We start from the raw sequence: 17,218 nt of genomic DNA on the forward strand, positions 1-17,218 counted from the left end.
CACACATGAATAAAGTGGAACAATCTATTGAGTCCAGGCTATAATAATGGAGGTAACTCTATACTCCTGTGAGAGATTCCTGGGCAGAAGGGGTGGAGCCCTTTAACATTGACTACACACTGAGATCCACTGCACCACGGAAACATCTCACTCATACCCACAGAGAGCTCTGCTAGGAAAATAAATAGACAGATCATATACGTTCAGAGAGACTCCCCTCACACAGCCACACACAGAGAAAACACTAACAAAGGACACACAGGAGGCAAACAGACGATGGCTACAACAAGGCCTGGCAGTTGTCAAATATGTCTAATAATAATGTGGCTGTAATGACATCTGGTGTTATAAGTGGCTTCACATGGCTTCATGTACACATCATGTTTAATTTGATTTGATTTCACCTTTATTTAACCAGGTAGGCAAGTTGAGAACAAGTTCTCATTTACAATTGCGACCTGGCCAAGATAAAGCAAAGCAGTTCGACAGACACAACGACACAGAGTTACACATGGAGTAAAACAAAACATACAGTCAATAATACAGTATAAACAAGTCTATATACAATGTGAGCAAATGAGGTGAGAAGGAAGGTAAAGGCAAAAAAGGCCATGGTGGCAAAGTAAATACAATATAGCAAGTAAAACACTGGAATGGTAGTTTTGCAATGGAAGAATGTGCAAAGTAGAAATAAAAATAATGGGGTGCAAAGGAGCAAAATAAATAAATAAATAAAATACAGTTGGGAAAGAGGTTGTTGTTTGGGCTAAATTATAGGTGGGCTATGTACAGGTGCAGTAATCTGTGAGCTGCTCTGACAGTTGGTGCTTAAAGCTAGTGAGGGAGATAAGTGTTTCCAGTTTCAGAGATTTTTGTAGTTCGTTCCAGTCATTGGCAGCAGAGAACTGGAAGGAGAGGCGGCCAAAGAAAGAATTGGTTTTGGGGGTGACTAGAGAGATATACCTGCTGGAGCGTGTGCTACAGGTGGGAGATGCTATGGTGACCAGCGAGCTGAGATAAGGGGGGACTTTACCTAGCAGGGTCTTGTACATGACATGGAGCCAGTGGGTTTGGCGACGAGTATGAAGCGAGGGCCAGCCAACGAGAGCGTACAGGTCGCAATGGTGGGTAGTATATGGGGCTTTGGTGACAAAACGGATTGCACTGTGATAGACTGCATCCAATTTGTTGAGTAGGGTATTGGAGGCTATTTTGTAAATGACATCGCCAAAGTCGAGGATTGGTAGGATGGTCAGTTTTACAAGGGTATGTTTGGCAGCATGAGTGAAGGATGCTTTGTTGCGAAATAGGAAGCCAATTCTAGATTTAACTTTGGATTGGAGATGTTTGATATGGGTCTGGAAGGAGAGTTTACAGTCTAACCAGACACCTAAGTATTTGTAGTTGTCCACGTATTCTAAGTCAGAGCCGTCCAGAGTAGTGATGTTAGACAGGCGGGTAGGTGCAGGTAGCGATCGGTTGAAGAGCATGCATTTAGTTTTACTTGTATTTAAGAGCAATTGGAGGCCACAGAAGGAGAGTTGTATGGCATTGAAGCTTGCCTGGAGGGTTGTTAACACAGTGTCCAAAGAAGGGCCGGAAGTATACAGAATGGTGTCGTCTGCGTAGAGGTGGATCAGAGACTCACCAGCAGCAAGAGCGACCTCATTGATGTATACAGAGAAGAGAGTCGGTCCAAGAATTGAACCCTGTGGCACCCCCATAGAGACTGCCAGAGGTCCGGACAGCAGACCCTCCGATTTGACACACTGAACTCTATCAGAGAAGTAGTTGGTGAACCAGGCGAGGCAATCATTTGAGAAACCAAGGCTGTCGAGTCTGCCGATGAGGATGTGGTGATTGACAGAGTCGAAAGCCTTGGCCAGATCAATGAATACGGCTGCACAGTAATGTACACAATGTACACAACTAACAAAAGCACATACGGGTTCATGTGGGGGGAAACAAAGCGCCCTCCATGTGGTGTGGACAATGAGGTGAACCTCAACCCACAACGAAGAGATCAAATGTTTCTAACAACTACAAGTCTACTGTGTAGGTAAGAGAACACTAGATGCTCAGGTTCGAGATAAGAGGGGAAGTTAAACACTTGAGGTATTTATGGAGGAGGGGGAGCAGGGGGACCTGTTTTACCACATAACCTGTGAACAACAGACAGACAGAGACAGAGAGAGAGGGGGAGAGAGAGAGAGACATGTGGCATGACCAACACTTAAGCCGCTAATGGGTGATTTGGAGAAAGGAGAAGATCAGCAGATGTCCAACCGACAATGTTTACTCTGTCTGTTAAGGGGTATGGGGGAACAAAAACACCTGGCAATGACACACACACCTCCTCCACAACCAGCAGCACACACAGCCTGCTGTCTTTATTTTTCTTATTTAAGCTTTATTTAACTAGGCAAGTCAGTTCAGAACAAATTCTTATTTATATTGACGGCCTACCCCGGCCAAACCCGGACGACGCTGGGCCAATTGTGCGCCGCGCTATGGGACTCCCGATCACGGCCGGTTGTGATACAGCCGGGATCAAACCCGGGTCTGTAGTGACACCTCTAGCACTCGTGCCTTAGACTGCTGCGCCACTCGGTCCCATTGCTCCATTGATTGAATCACACAGCACCTCAGGATACTTACTGATGGTTAATGGCACAGGTTTTAGTGATTTTTCATAGAGGCTGGAAGCAGCTGTAGCTGAGGCCTCTGGCTGGGATGCCTGTTCATCTACAGTAACACTATTGATTTGAACATCCAGAACTCATATTGACAATTCTCAGAACATGCCCTATGCTGTATTCATAAAATAGAGTGTAGAATATGGCGCTGAACCACGATCACATGCAAGCATGCAAAACCCCTTCAGTTGTGTCCTGTTCTCTCATGTTCTGACTGTTTGCAGCACTACCCTAGTACCAAGGTAGAACCAAAAATAGGAGTATTGTATGTAGTATAACTGTTTTGTGGTAAAGCATATTTGCGCTAGAAAAGTTACTGGTGAACCTAAACTAAAATGAGGCCATGAGCTAAGACAAAAATTCCCACATCATTTGACCTGAATGTGAATACTCAGAGTATCATTATTCATGTCATTGTGACCATCAGGTCTCATTGTATCACAAGAATGGATTACAGATGTACATGACTTAAGGAACATTCACAGTGCTCAAAATATAAAGGCTAACTTTGGGTACTTTGGAGCATCTGTGGCAGAAAGAGGAAGGCTTTTGTCCAGGCTTTGTGGAGCTGCTCTCTGACTTCAGAAGAGGAAGTGATGTAAGAGATCCTTCCCCTGCATTTCTCTTTAGATCTCTATTTCAAATCAAAACAAGGTACTATTAACAGGAATATACAGTGGATTTCACCCAGCAATCCTCATGCAGAAAAGAACAGTAACGGAATATTTTCTTAGTATTGTCTCGCCTGCTCTTTGTGCAGACCAGTTTAACCCGAATTGAAATTCCCATGCACGATGTTGACAACATCCTTGCATCTGTAAACACCGTAGAAAATAGGTTCAATGTATATAATTTAGCCATGGAAAGTCCCCTTTCACTGAAATAGAGCATGAGAACAGTTACGCTTGACTGCTGTGATGACTTCCCTAGTGAAGGCTGGCCAGCATCTAAAAGTAGAAACAAAGGAAATTCAGATCATCAGATCCTCTAATACCACTCTGCCTTGTTGGGTCTGAGAGGAGGAATGGAGATGAGTTGAGGAGTCACAATATCTGCTCTTACTCAATGGGACATTTTGCTTGCTAGTTTTAAATATGCTAACTCCATTAATTAAGGCCTAATTCATTCATTTCAATTGACTGATTTCTTTATATAAACTAACTCAGTAAAATTGTTGGATGTTGCATTTATATTTTTGTTCAGTATACAGTTGAAGTCGGAAGTTTACATACAGTTCACCTTAGCCAAATACATTTAAACTCAGTTTTCACAATTCCTGACATTTAATCCAAGTAAAAATGCCCTGTTTTAGGTCAGCTAGATCACCACATTATTTTAAGAATGTGAAATGTCAGAATAATAGTTGAGAGAATGATTTATTTCAGCTTTTATTTCTTTCATCACATTCCCAGTGGGTCAGAAGTTTACATGCACTCAATTGGTATTTGGTAGCATTGCCTTTAAATTGTTTAACTTGGGTCAAACATTTTGGGTAGCCTTCCACAAGCTTCCCACAATAAGTTGGGTGAATTTTGGTCCATTCCTCCTGACAGAGCTGGTGTAACTGAGTCAGGTTTATAGGCCTCCTTGCTTGCACACGCTTTTTCAGTTCTGCCCACACATTTTCTATAAGATTGAGGTCAGGGCTTTGTGATGGCCACTCCAATACCTTGACTTTGTTGTCCTTAAGCCATTGTGCCACAACTTTGGAAGTATGCTTGGGGTCATTGTCCATTTGGAAGACCCATTTGCGACCAAGCTTTAACTTTCTGACTGATGTCTTGAGATGTTGCTTCAACATATCCACATAATTTTATTTTCTCATGATGCCATCTATTTTGTGAAGTGCACCAGTCCCTCCTGCAGCAAAGCACCGCCACAACATGATGCTGCCAGTCCCGTGCTTTACGGTTGGGATGGTGTTCTTCGGCTTGCAAGCCTCCCCCTTTTTCCTCCAAACATAACGATGGTCATTATGGCCAAACAGTTATATTTTTGTTTCATCAGACCAGAGGACATTTCTCCAAAAAGTATGATCTTTGTCCCCATGTGCAGTTGCAAACCGTAGTCTGTTTTTGTTATGGCGGTTTTGGAGCAGTGGCTCCTTCCTCGCTGAGTGGCCTTTCAGGTTATGTCGATATAGGACTTGTTTTACTGTGGATAAAGATACCTTTGTACCTGTTTCCTCCAGCATCTTCACAAGGTTGATTTGCACTTTTCGCACCAAAGTGCATTCATCTCGAGGAGACAGAACGCGTCTCATTTCTGAGTGGTATGACGGCTGCGTGGTCCCATGATGTTTATACTTGAGTACTATTGTTTGTACAGATGAATGTGGTACCTTCAGGCGTTTGGAAATTGCTCCCAAGGATGAACCAGACTTGTGGAGGTCTACAATTATTTTTCTGAGGTCTTGGCTGATTTCTTTTGATTTTCCCATAATGTCAAGCAAAGAGGCACTGAGTTTGAAGGTAGGCCTTGAAATACATCCACAGGTACACCTCCAATTGACTTAAATGATGTCAATTAGCCTATCAGAAGCTTTCTAAGCCATGACATCATTTTCTGGAATTTCCCAAGCTGTTTAAAGGCACAGTCAACGTAGTGTATGTAAACTTCTGACCCACTGGAATTGTGATACAATGAATTATAAGTGATATAATCTCTCTGTAAACAATTGTTGGAAAAATTACTTGTGTCATACACAAAGTAGATGTCCTAACCGACTTGCCAAAACTATAGTTTGTTAGCAATACATTTTGTGGAGTGGCTGAAAAACGAGTTTTAATGACTCCAACCTAAGTGTATGTAAACTTCCGACTTCAATTGTATATATTTTAATAACTTGCACATAAAATACCTTAAAATAGTATGTGTTTTTCTGAGAGGTATTCAAAATAGTTTCAAATGTGATTTGTTTTTCTGAGACCTATATTTGAATATCAAAGGAAATAATTGCCTGTATCTGACTACTGTTGGACTACCTCAAGTATTTGAAAAGTTGGTATTTTCTAGTAAACTACAAAATACAACTTTTTCTGCCCAGGTCTGCTTGCTAGACATTATGAGAAATGGTTTTGTTTCTCTAAATGACTGTCTGTCTCTCGCTCTCTCTCACTTTCACATAACTACATAGGTCTAGAGACAAGTCAGGTAACCACAGACTGCGTCACAACAATCCATGTTCACTTACCAGAAAGACACTTTATATTTACATTTATTTTGTCATTTAGCAGACATTCTTATCCAAAGTGACTTTCAGGAGAAATTAGGATTGAGCTTTGCTCAAGGGCACATCGACAGATGTTTCACCATGCTGGGGCCGTAATAACAGCTGCCAGATGTGGGGAGTCTCAAGATTCCACTCACATTCTCACAGACAATGGAATGCTTGTGAGTAGCCCCAACAGGAAGTGAGGTCAGGGCTCTTGACCACTACCTTGAGCTAAGTTGGGGGTTCCTCTCTCCTCTGTGAGGCTCTGCTGGGCACTCTCTCTCAAACATCTTGTCCCATCATAAACTCCCTGTCGATGTGCAGTCAGTCCATAATGAGTGCTTGCTAGACATCCAGCTTACTCTCGGCCCATTCAAACTGCCAACTCTTAAGTGGAGGACGTCATTGACATGGAGGTACGAAAAGTATTGGCACCTTAGAGGGTAGGTATGCCCACATGTTGAAGAACCTTTCTCAGTTTCCAGAGAAACAGAACGTTTACTTTGAGTTTCTTTTTGAATTCTCCCAAATATACAGTGTGTTTCTATTCAAGATAATGTCACAATTTCCCCAACTTCTGAGAGAACACCTCCCACGCAGCTGGTGGAGAAGGAGAGGTGGAAGGAAGAAAGGTAGGAAGGATGACTACAGTTGGTGGGTGGGGGGGTTGCCCAATCACTGCCTGTCTCCTCTTACTATGCAGCTCTATTCACTCTCAACTCACTCACCAACACAGGGAGAGAAAGCAGACAGTTTATGGACTATATGTTTAATCTGTGTGAGTTTCATTGCCTAATTTCATTTGCCACCAAGATGTGTGTAATGTGTCATGTGGTCTCTGGTCTGCCGTATATGACACCATTACATTGATGTCACTCTTCATCACCTTACAGTAGCTAGGCTAGACCTCTGGCTTGATAATGGCTGATAGAACATGCCCATACTCACCTCTCGCCTACCTTCTTGACTGACAGCAGACCAAATGTGTGATGTATTGATTCAAAACAAAAACAAGAATGAGTCAACATGTACAACTGACTCAACTCGTATTTACATGTTTTGCCATGAGACATATCAAAGTGGAAATGCAAATGCATTTCCCCCCAAAAACCTTCCCTTATAGTAAAATCGAATAAAAATAAATGTGCGGGAAACACTGAACTTCTTCAGTATATGAATAGGCTGTATGCCAGAGACAGTATTTCTAGTACTGTAGTCAGTCAGAAGACTCCTGCGATTTCAGGCTAGTTTAGATTTGGAGGAGCACTGGACTCACGTTCATCCAGGGTGCGTGAGGGCTCCGGAAGTGAGGTGGTGGAAGATTAAAGACTAAAACATCTGGACTTCATTTGTCCACTGGACAGAGAAAAATTCACAATGGAAATGCTATCTGATATCCTGTAAGTCTAATTAGTGACTATGAATAAAGGTAGAGGGTTTAGCTGAACATTACAAGTGTTAACCATTAGCCGAAAAACGGGACTGGTGTTCATATTATGTAGTAGGACGTTTCGACAGTGGTTTTGAGTTGGGAAATATGTGTGTGACCGGCGCGTAATGTGCGCGCGCCTCCCTGTTGTTCCATAGCCTGTGGAGCTGTTGTTCTCAGAGTTAGAGAAGGAACAACTACACGGACACTGGGAATAGAGCAACAAAGGAGAACGTATGAGCCTAACGAGAAGTCTCAGGCATTGTCTTTAAAGTATTTTGTATTGGGAATCATTCAGTCTTCGCAGTATATCATTTTTTTGAGACAGAGTAGTTCCAGCTATGGATTTATCTATGACCAGAAGAGCAACACTGTCCAGTCGTCATCCGAACTTTTGATTGTCCTCATTACCCTCGACCCAGAAGAAGACATCGCTCACAAATCAAGTGAACTTTTGAATATGCATTTGATTCGGAGATAGGTAGCCACATTATACAACTTTTGTCGACAACAGCCACAACTACATCGGCCTACGTTGGTTTCGCTGCACCCGCCGACTTCGCACATGGGGTAAGTGGTTTCATGTGTAGACCTACCAGTCAAATTGTACAATTGTGGCAAGTGTACACTCTAATCGTGCCGTTTGTTGAAAAACCAAGACACTATCAATCAATGAACAATGTGCAGCGAGTCTGCAACACACGAGGGCGGTTATGAACTTCGCCCACTTTGGGAAGATATAGCTTATTATTTTATATGAATAAACCTACCCAAAGACCAATTGCACGTATTTAGTGGCAACCACTGACGTCTAATCACACAGGATTGTTTAAGTAACCTTAATGACAGCATGAATGATTACCAGGATGCAGTCAAACGTGTTGAGAGGTATATCAGTATATAACGTAAAAGGAAACCACACACAACTTCTAAGAGAAGCGTATGGGTGTTTTGGGTGATACCTTATCTGTGTTCCTCAAGGTTGTACATTATATGGTTAATCAAACAACCAGAAAATGATCCGTCAATAAATGTATTGTTACTTAAACAGATGTTTTGTAACGTTCTGTTTAATGAGTAACATGATCCATTAAATATTAACAAGCCACGGTGCCCGCTGCTGGCGGATCCACTACTGCTCTATGTGTATTGTAGTTTGTCGAGGGGGTGGTGCTGTGGTCCCCTGGCTTTAGCTTCGCAGGGGGCTTCTATACGTCTTGTAGCGGTTCCGAGACCCGCTGTTCCCCCCTCGGGTGTTGTCAAGGTCCGCTCATCCGTCACTGTAAAGAGCGCATTGTCCTGAAAGGATGTTTTAATAAAACAAAAGGCTCCATTATACCATCTCACCGGAGCGGAGCTGCTTGGTGGGCATTCGCGGGATCGGGGACCCCAGCGCCTGGTGGATTCAACCTGATTTCCATTCGAACATGTTTTCAAGTGTTCCAAAATGACTTAACTGACTACAAAATCAAATCAAAGTTTATTTGTCACATGCTTTTTAAACGACAGGTGTATTCTACGGGCCCTTTCCAACAATGAAGAGAGAAACATGTCAAAATGATAGGAAAAAATGATAACACAAGGAAAAAATAGACAAGTTATCGATACTCATTGTCTATCTACACTGGGTACCAGGACTGAGTTGAGGTGCAGGGGTACGAGGTAATTGAGGTAGATATGTATTATAGGTAGTTGTGAAGTGACTAGGCAACAAGATAGATAATAAACAGTAGCAGCAGTGTGTGTAATGAGTCAGAAGAGAGGGGAAAAAGGTTCAATGTAGATATTTGTTTAAATATTTAGCCGTCTTATGGCTTGGGTGTAGAAGCTGTTTTGGTTCCGGACTTGGTGCATCGGTACTGCTTGCCGGGCGGTAGCAGAGAGAACAGTCTATGACTTGGGTGGCTGGAGTCTTTGACAGTTTTTAGGGCCTTCGTCAGACACTGCTTGACATTACAGTTCAGCGTGTTGAATATGTGGATTAAGATGTGTGGAACAGGATATGTCATAATTGTCTGGGTTGTATGGATTTAGGTGACTGCTGTGTTGTGTGTTTATGACCTTTCTGCACCTTGGCCAAGATGAATGAAATGGTGTTTGTTAGGGGCACAGTTTTGGGTCACACTGACAATGAAAAGCATAATGCACCCTGCATGTTTCTGCTCTTTCAAAGAATAGCATTATGCAAAAACACCTTATACAGACACACCCACACAGAATGAGGGTGTCGGTAATCTATTCATGGTAAGAGAAACACCAAGATAAGCTGATAAGGAGGAGGAACTAGTGTTTTATTACCTGATAAAAACACCCATCCATCATTCTCTCGCTCTCTCTCTCGCTCTCTCGCTCTCTCTCTCTCCTCAGCTCCCCCCCCCCCCCTCTCTCTTTCTTTCTTTCTTTTTTCAGTGTGCTGGTCATTAAGCCTCTCTAAAATGTTAAAAGCTCCTGATGACATTAGCTCATGCTTAACCAATGGCAACAGAGTGCAAAACTAACGGAATGCTCTGATGCACATGGGAGCCACTACAGACAAAAAGCCCCAAATAAAGACGAGCAAACATTTCTCCATGATAACATCATTTGAGAGGGGTGGTGGGTGGGAGAGGGACATACACTGAGTGTACGAAACGTTATGAACACCTGCTCTTTCCATGACATCGACTGACCAGGTGAATCCAGGTGAAAGCTATGATCCCTTATTGATGTCACTTGTTAAATGGCACTTCAATCAGTGTAGATGAAGGGGAGGAGACAGGTTAAAGATGAAGGGGAGGAGACAGGTTAAAGAAGGAATTTTCAGCCTTGAGACAGTTGAGACATGGATTGTGTATGTGTGCCATTCAGAGGGTGACTGGGAAAGACAAAAGATTGAAGTGCCTTTGAACAGGGTCTGGTAGTAGGTGCCAGACACACTGGTTTGTGTCAAAGAACGACAACACTGCTGGGTTTTTAAGGCTCAACAATTTCCTGTGTGTATCAAGAATGGTCCACCACCCAAAGGACATCCAGCCAACTTGACACAACTGTGGGAAGCAGTGGAGTCAACATGGGACAGCATCCCTGTGGAACACTTTCGACACCTTGTAGAGTCCATGCCCCGACGAATTGAGGCTGTTCTGAGGGTAAAGGTGGGGAAGTGTTCTTAATGTTTGGTATACTCAGTGTATGTAGGTGGAGAATAATATCAGGTGTGAGATGAGGATGTTGTGGTGGTGCTGTGGGTTGTTTCGGGTGTGGATGGGACGCCTGTGCTAGAGGGAGGGGGGGGGGGGCTGGCCGACAGGCTGGAGATAGATATAACCTGATCCAGGCGACTGGCCGTCTGCTTTGGGACCATGTGACCTCACGGCTCATTACACTAGAACAAAACCCGCCACGCCGCAGCCACCACTGACCTCTGCCAACCCTCTTCACACACGTTCACTTCACACACTCTCATCTCTGGCCCAAGTGACAGAGTCCTGGAGTGCTGCTGTTAACAGCTCCAACACACCGGCAGTCAACCATCCACACAGTGTAACCAGGCAGACATGAGAGCAGCAACCACACAGTGTAACCAGGCAGACATGACAGCAGCAACCACACAGTGTAACCAGGCAGACATCACAGCAGCAACCGCACAGTGTAACCAGGCAGACATCACAGCAGCAACCACACAGTGTAACCAGGCGGACATGACAGCAGCAACCGCACAGTGTAACCAGGCAGACATCACAGCAGCAACCACACAGTTTAACCAGGCAGACATCACAGCAGCAACCACACAGTGTAACCAGGCGGACATGACAGCAGCAACCGCACAGTGTAACCAGGCAGACATCATAGCAGCAACCACACAGTGTAACCAGGCAGACATCACAGCAGCAACCACACAGTGTAACCAGGCGGACATGACAGCAGCAACCGCACAGTGTAACCAGGCAGACATCATAGCAGCAACCACACAGTGTAACCAGGTGGACATGACAGCAGCAACCGCACAGTGTAACCAGGCGGACATGACAGCAGCAACCACACAGTGTAACCAGGTGGACATGACAGCAGCAACCGCACAGTGTAACCAGGTGGACATGACAGCAGCAACCGCACAGTGTAACCAGGCGGACATGACAGCAGCAACCGCACAGTGTAACCAGGCGGACATGACAGCAGCATCCACGCAGTGTAACCAGGTGGACATGACAGCAGCAACCGCACAGTGTAACCAGCAACCACACAGTGTAACCAGGCGGACTTACTGTTAAAGACCCCGTGAGCCCCAGGGTCACCAAAGCCTACTGAATGGAGGAAGACTGCGAGGAGCAGTAGCGCGTGAGAAATGCAAGTGAAATCAATGGACGAATAAATAAACCAATGTTGAAAGTAAACAGATGGATAAATAAATGGATGATAATTCAGCAGTGGGACCTGGATGTGTGGGTTTATTTCTAGGCCAGGTCGGAAGCCGGGTCACATGGGGGTTAAAGTCGGAGGGAGATGTGGGTGGGGTTGTCCCTAAAGGATGCTCATGTTTCAGCTCCAATCCTGGGAGAGCGAGGCCGCTAATACGAAGCAGTGAGAAGGCTTTATCCTTAGGGACGCTGAAGCCTCTTGTTGTCCACTACACACAACCACTTTACTTTAGTCAGCCATTTCTAAAGGGGTACGAACATCGGAAAGATCAGAGAAGGGAACAACGGGTGCAACAACGTTCTGGCTTGTACAGGCAGGGTTAAAAGGAAACAGTCACGTGTCAATCCCCTACTTACAGATAAGAGCTGCAGCACTGACTAACAATGTATCCTACAACCAATGTGTGTAATGCCTTTACAGGGGTGGATCCCCAAATAAATGTATAAAGTGATCAAAACAAATGTAGTTAGTGCAATATTCTAGATAAAAGGATAAGTAGCATATCATTTATAAATGTGTGCATGCTCTTCTCCTTCGGGAAAACATCAGCTGACTCAAAGGGGGTGTGGCGGTATTAAAACACTTCTGCGCTACCTGCCGTGAGGATCAGTGCAGGCTGCTGAGGGGAGGACGGCTCATAATAATGGCCGGAATGGAGCGAATGGAATGGCAACAAACACATGGAATCACCATGTGTTTGATGTATTTGAGACCATTCCCCTCCAGCCATTACGATTGCATCCTTCCCAATTAAGGTACCACCAACCTCCTGTGGTGTGGATACTCTTGTGCTTCCTCTGTCGAAGTTGGTAATCGAGGAGGGGAGCAGCCTTCTTCCTTCGCCTACTAACGAATTGACACTCGACTACTTATCGGTTTTACTGGGTCATGGAGGAGAGAGGAAGGTGAAGTCAATGAGAGGACGGTCTTTTGCCCAAATGAGAATCTCCGCTAGCCTGAAAAACACTTTTCCTGGGTGTGGCAGCTGTAGCAAAATAAGTGCCTTCTGTTCGCAGGCTGCAGAAGTACAAGCTGCAACAAACAGCTGACAGCATGTAGCTTTCTGATACACAGCCAAGAACTGGGAGTGTCTCCGATCAGGAAATATATGGCCTGCTCTGCTTTTTTCCCCCATTCCCAACATCTTACACAGACACATGAAACTATATCAAAACATAATATGTCTAACTCAGACGTGCCCTCGGGAATACTTTATAAATATTTAGTTGAGCTGACATTTGGAGGAGGGAAAAGGTTTGGTGTATTTCAGTCCAGGATGATGTTTAAACTCCTTAAGCAAATCCAACAGCTTTAAAAGGTCCTGTACATCTCCCGTCTTCTCTAGTCACTTAACCATAAAAGTATCCATGGCTACGCACCCTAATACCCTCACCAACATACCAGCATGCCTGACATATCATTAAAGGGATTTGGTTCAAATCATCCTTCACAGTTGTGATAAAGGCATGTCTGTATCATACAGTATTGTTAACTTGGACCACCCATATACTTAGAGAAACCTTCTGCCAGTCTAAGTAATTAGGCTAAGAAAGGTGATTGGATTGCAGTATTGGATCTTTCATCCATGGCACATGAAACCGTAACAAACCACCTCAACATTTTAATTTTGGCTTTGTGGCTTTCGAAGAAGGCGACAACTCTTTGAAAACTGTACAGTGTACGAACACTATTCTACTGTGATTTACGTTAGGGAGGGAGTATGGTTAATCAATGTGGTCAGATAGTGGATTCTTGGTGTCTGGTCAAACCCAGCCAGTGGTCATGTCTCAGTGATGTTGGAGCAGGTACACATGGAGATGTGTGGTTTGGACCCCTCCCCACCCCACCCTCCTCATCCCTCCATTCTGGCAGCCATTGTAATTCTGAGCTGGCTTTGTTTGTGCAGCTGGAAGAAAAGCTGGGCTTCTTCAACCCCCAGGGAAAAGGAGGGAGACAAGGAGTTGGAGTCAGGCCTCTCAGATTAAGGTTCTTCGAGCAGTGTTGGACCCGCTTACTGAGACTTAGAACTCTGAAAGAAGGTCTGTTCCATTAACAACATATTGGAGATACATCTCTAATGTGTGATTATGAATAAAGATGGATGTGGCAGACTGACAGACTCTGTATTGGCTGGCCTACTTCCTCTCATTATTAACAGACTGACATACTGAAATGGGATTTTAAGTGAACTGCACAAATTAAAACACACCACGAGTAACTGAACTGGATTGAGGTCATGCAACAGTTCAGAATGATTTATAGGAGTCGGCAGATCAATTGGAAATGGACGATGTTTGTCTCAACCAAATGTGACAACAGGTCAAATGTTGTAACTATTGTGAGATCTTCTCTCTGCTCCCGGTCAAAGTCAAGTAGCCGTTCTCTCACTGCCCTCAACCATACCCCCACAGCATGACAGAGTACTTTCAGACCTGCTCATAATATTATACCATGCATACACAAATGTATACACATACAACTGTTCCATCAAGGGACTTTTAGAGAGGTTGCAAGGCAGTGAAATAGTTGTAGCATGGCCCAAAATCCCCCAAACTCCCAAATATTTTCAGCTGTTATTGTGACTGCTGTATACATACCACCTCAGGCCAATCAAAATAATAAACTGGCGCTTAACAAACTGTACAAGGCTATAAACAAGCAGGAAACCCTACACCCAGCGGCCACCTTTCTGGTTTCCGGCGATTTTAATTCGACATCACTAAGACACGCGATGGCCCACTTCCATCAACACGTCTCCAACGCCACTAGGGGAGAAAGTCCTAGACCACTGCTATTCTACCCATAAGAAAGCATACAATGTCCTCCCTCGTCTGCCATTCGGCAAATCACATACTCTTGCTTCCTGTTTACAAGCGGAAGCTGAAACAGGAAGTACCCGTGATTTGCTCTGTTGATAAATAGTCACCAGAATCAGAAGATATGCTTCAGGACTGCTTTGCTAGCCCTGGTTGGAATGTGTTCTGAGACTCCACCGATTAACGTTGATGATCTTACCACCTCCGTCAATGGCTTCATTAGAAAATGCATCAGCAATGTTGTACCCACAGTCAGGGTTCGCTGCTTCCTCAATTAAAAGCCCTGGATTAACACTGGGGTTGGCGCTACTACACACAGCGCTATCGCAGACAACCCTGATGCTACGGCCGAAGACAGGCAACCCTGATGCTACGGCCGAAGACGGGCAACCCTGATGCTACGGCCGAAGACGGGCAACCCTGATGCTACGGCCGAAGACGGGCAACCCTGATGCTACGGCCGAAGACGGGCAACCCTGATGCTACGGCCGAAGACGGGCAACCCTGATGCTACGGCCGAAGACGGGCAACCCTGATGCTACGGCCGAAGACGGGCAACCCTGATGCTACGGCCGAAGACGGGCAACCCTGATGCTACGGCCGAAGACTGGAATAAGTACAAGAAGGCCCGCTATGACGTCCGCAGAGTCAAACGAGCAAAATGACAATATAGGAATAAGGTGGAATTATATTACATAGGCTCTGACGCCCGCCGCATGTGGCAAGGGCTACAGTCTATGACGGATTACAAAGGAAGACCCAACAGTGATCTGCTCAACAATGTCTTTCTACCAGATGAACTCAATGCATGTTATGCACGCTTTGACAACAACAACATTGACCCGGGAGTGAGGGCCGTCACCGACCCAGAGGACTGGTGGATCTCACTCTCTGAGGCCGACGTGAGAAGGGTTTTTAATCAGGTCAACACCCTCAAGTCCGCGGGCCCTGACGGTATTCCAGGGTTTGTTCTCAAGAGCATGCTCAGAAGAGCTGGCAGGCATGTTCACAGTCATTTTCAATCTCTCTTCGTCCCAGCCTGTAATTCCCCACGTTTTAATCATCCCTCTTCCTAAGAACTCTAAGGCTTCATGCTACAATGATTACCGCACTGTAGCACTCACTTCTGTAATCATTTGAGAGGATGGTTATGGCACACATTAACTGCACCATCCTAGACCCACTCCAATTGGCATCCTGCCCCAACAGATCCATAGATGACTCGATCTCAATTGCTCTCCACACTGCCCTCCCCCACCTAGATAAGAGGAATACCTACGTGAGAATGCGGTTCATTGACTACAGCTCAACACTATTATCCTCTACAAACTCGTCACCAAGCTTAGGACTCTGGGTCTGAACACTATTGCAACTGGATTGTTTCTGATTATTGAGGACACAACATCACCTCCATGTATTGTATATACACGTTGACCCTTCACTAGGACTGTATTCCCGGTTCAGCCACGACTGTGCGGTCACGCATGACTCCAACACCATTATCAGTTTGCTGATGACACGATGGTGGTAGGTCTGATGACCGCCGACGATGCGTCAGCATACAGGGAGGAGGTCATTGACTTGAGAGTGTGGTGTTTGAGCAACAATCTCTCCCTCAATGTCAGCAAGACCAAGGAGCTCATCGTGTACTACAGGAAATGGGAGGCAGGGTTGACCACGCCTCCATCCATATCGACAGGCCGGCAGTGGAGCAGGTAGACAGCTTTAAGTTCCTCATTGTCCAAATCACTAAAGACTTAAAATGGTCTAAACGCACAGTCGTGAAGAAGGCTCAACCTCGCCTCTGCCCCCTCAGGTGGTTTGAAAAAGTTTGGCATGGGCCCTCATCCTCAAAATGTTCTACAGGTGTACCATTGAGAGCATATTGAATGGCTGCATCACCGCTTGGTATAGTAATAGCACCATCCTCGATCGCATGGCACTACAGAGGGTTGTGCGGACAGCCTATTACATTACTGGCTCCGAGCTCCCTGCCATCCAGAACCTCTATATTAGGAAGTGTGAAAAGAAAGCCTGGAAAATCATCAAAGATCCCAACCTCCGAAGTCATAGACAATTGATAAGGGTATTTACATGCTTAAAGGTAATGATTAAAGAATTCCACCCTGAAACGTAACTATTAGTGATTATTAGTTTATGTAGCATGTATAATGAATCATTAAAGTACTAAACGTAAGTCCAATAAGGTTCGGTAGAGACATGTGAGGGAGAGAAATGTGTGAGTGTGTGTGTGACTAAGGAGATACCGAGAACAATTGAACTATGCATGACCCGACCTGGCTAGAACTCTGAGAAACTTACGATAGGACAGGGAGTCCTTTCAAGGTTCCTCTAATCTCGGGGGAATGGAACTGTCGGCTTGGTAGTGATAAACAATGGATACAACTCACCTACTGTTCGTATGTATGTGCGTAGGATATCTACTGTTTGTGTGGAGGTATGTGCGTAAGTAGGGAGTGAATTATAAAATGGACGTCTTTGTATAATGGTCTTCAGAGCGCTCTCATGAATAAACTGTACGAACCTTTTGCATAAGATGAGTCTTTGCCTAATTATCATTAAACCCAGGGTCTTACTAACCTCGGGGATTGGTCAAAGCTTGTTGATTGTTAGTTATTATCATTGGGATTGAAGATTCTCATGACAA

At 44.7% G+C, this 17,218-nt stretch overlaps 1 protein-coding gene across 1 annotated transcript in view; it reads left to right on the forward strand.

Annotated features, from left to right (window-relative positions):
- The first annotated feature begins 7,195 nt into the window (after window positions 1-7,195).
- The window catches only part of LOC115104246 (sphingosine 1-phosphate receptor 2-like), a 32,303-nt gene continuing 22,280 nt past the window's right edge, over window positions 7,196-17,218 (forward strand). The window contains exon 1 of the mRNA XM_029625575.2: window positions 7,196-7,909. The gene's annotated coding sequence lies outside the window, so the exon portion shown is untranslated. The remainder of the gene's footprint in view (window positions 7,910-17,218) is intronic.

This window comes from Oncorhynchus nerka, linkage group LG21 (assembly GCF_034236695.1).
Source record: "Oncorhynchus nerka isolate Pitt River linkage group LG21, Oner_Uvic_2.0, whole genome shotgun sequence".
Lineage (NCBI taxonomy): Eukaryota > Metazoa > Chordata > Actinopteri > Salmoniformes > Salmonidae > Oncorhynchus > Oncorhynchus nerka.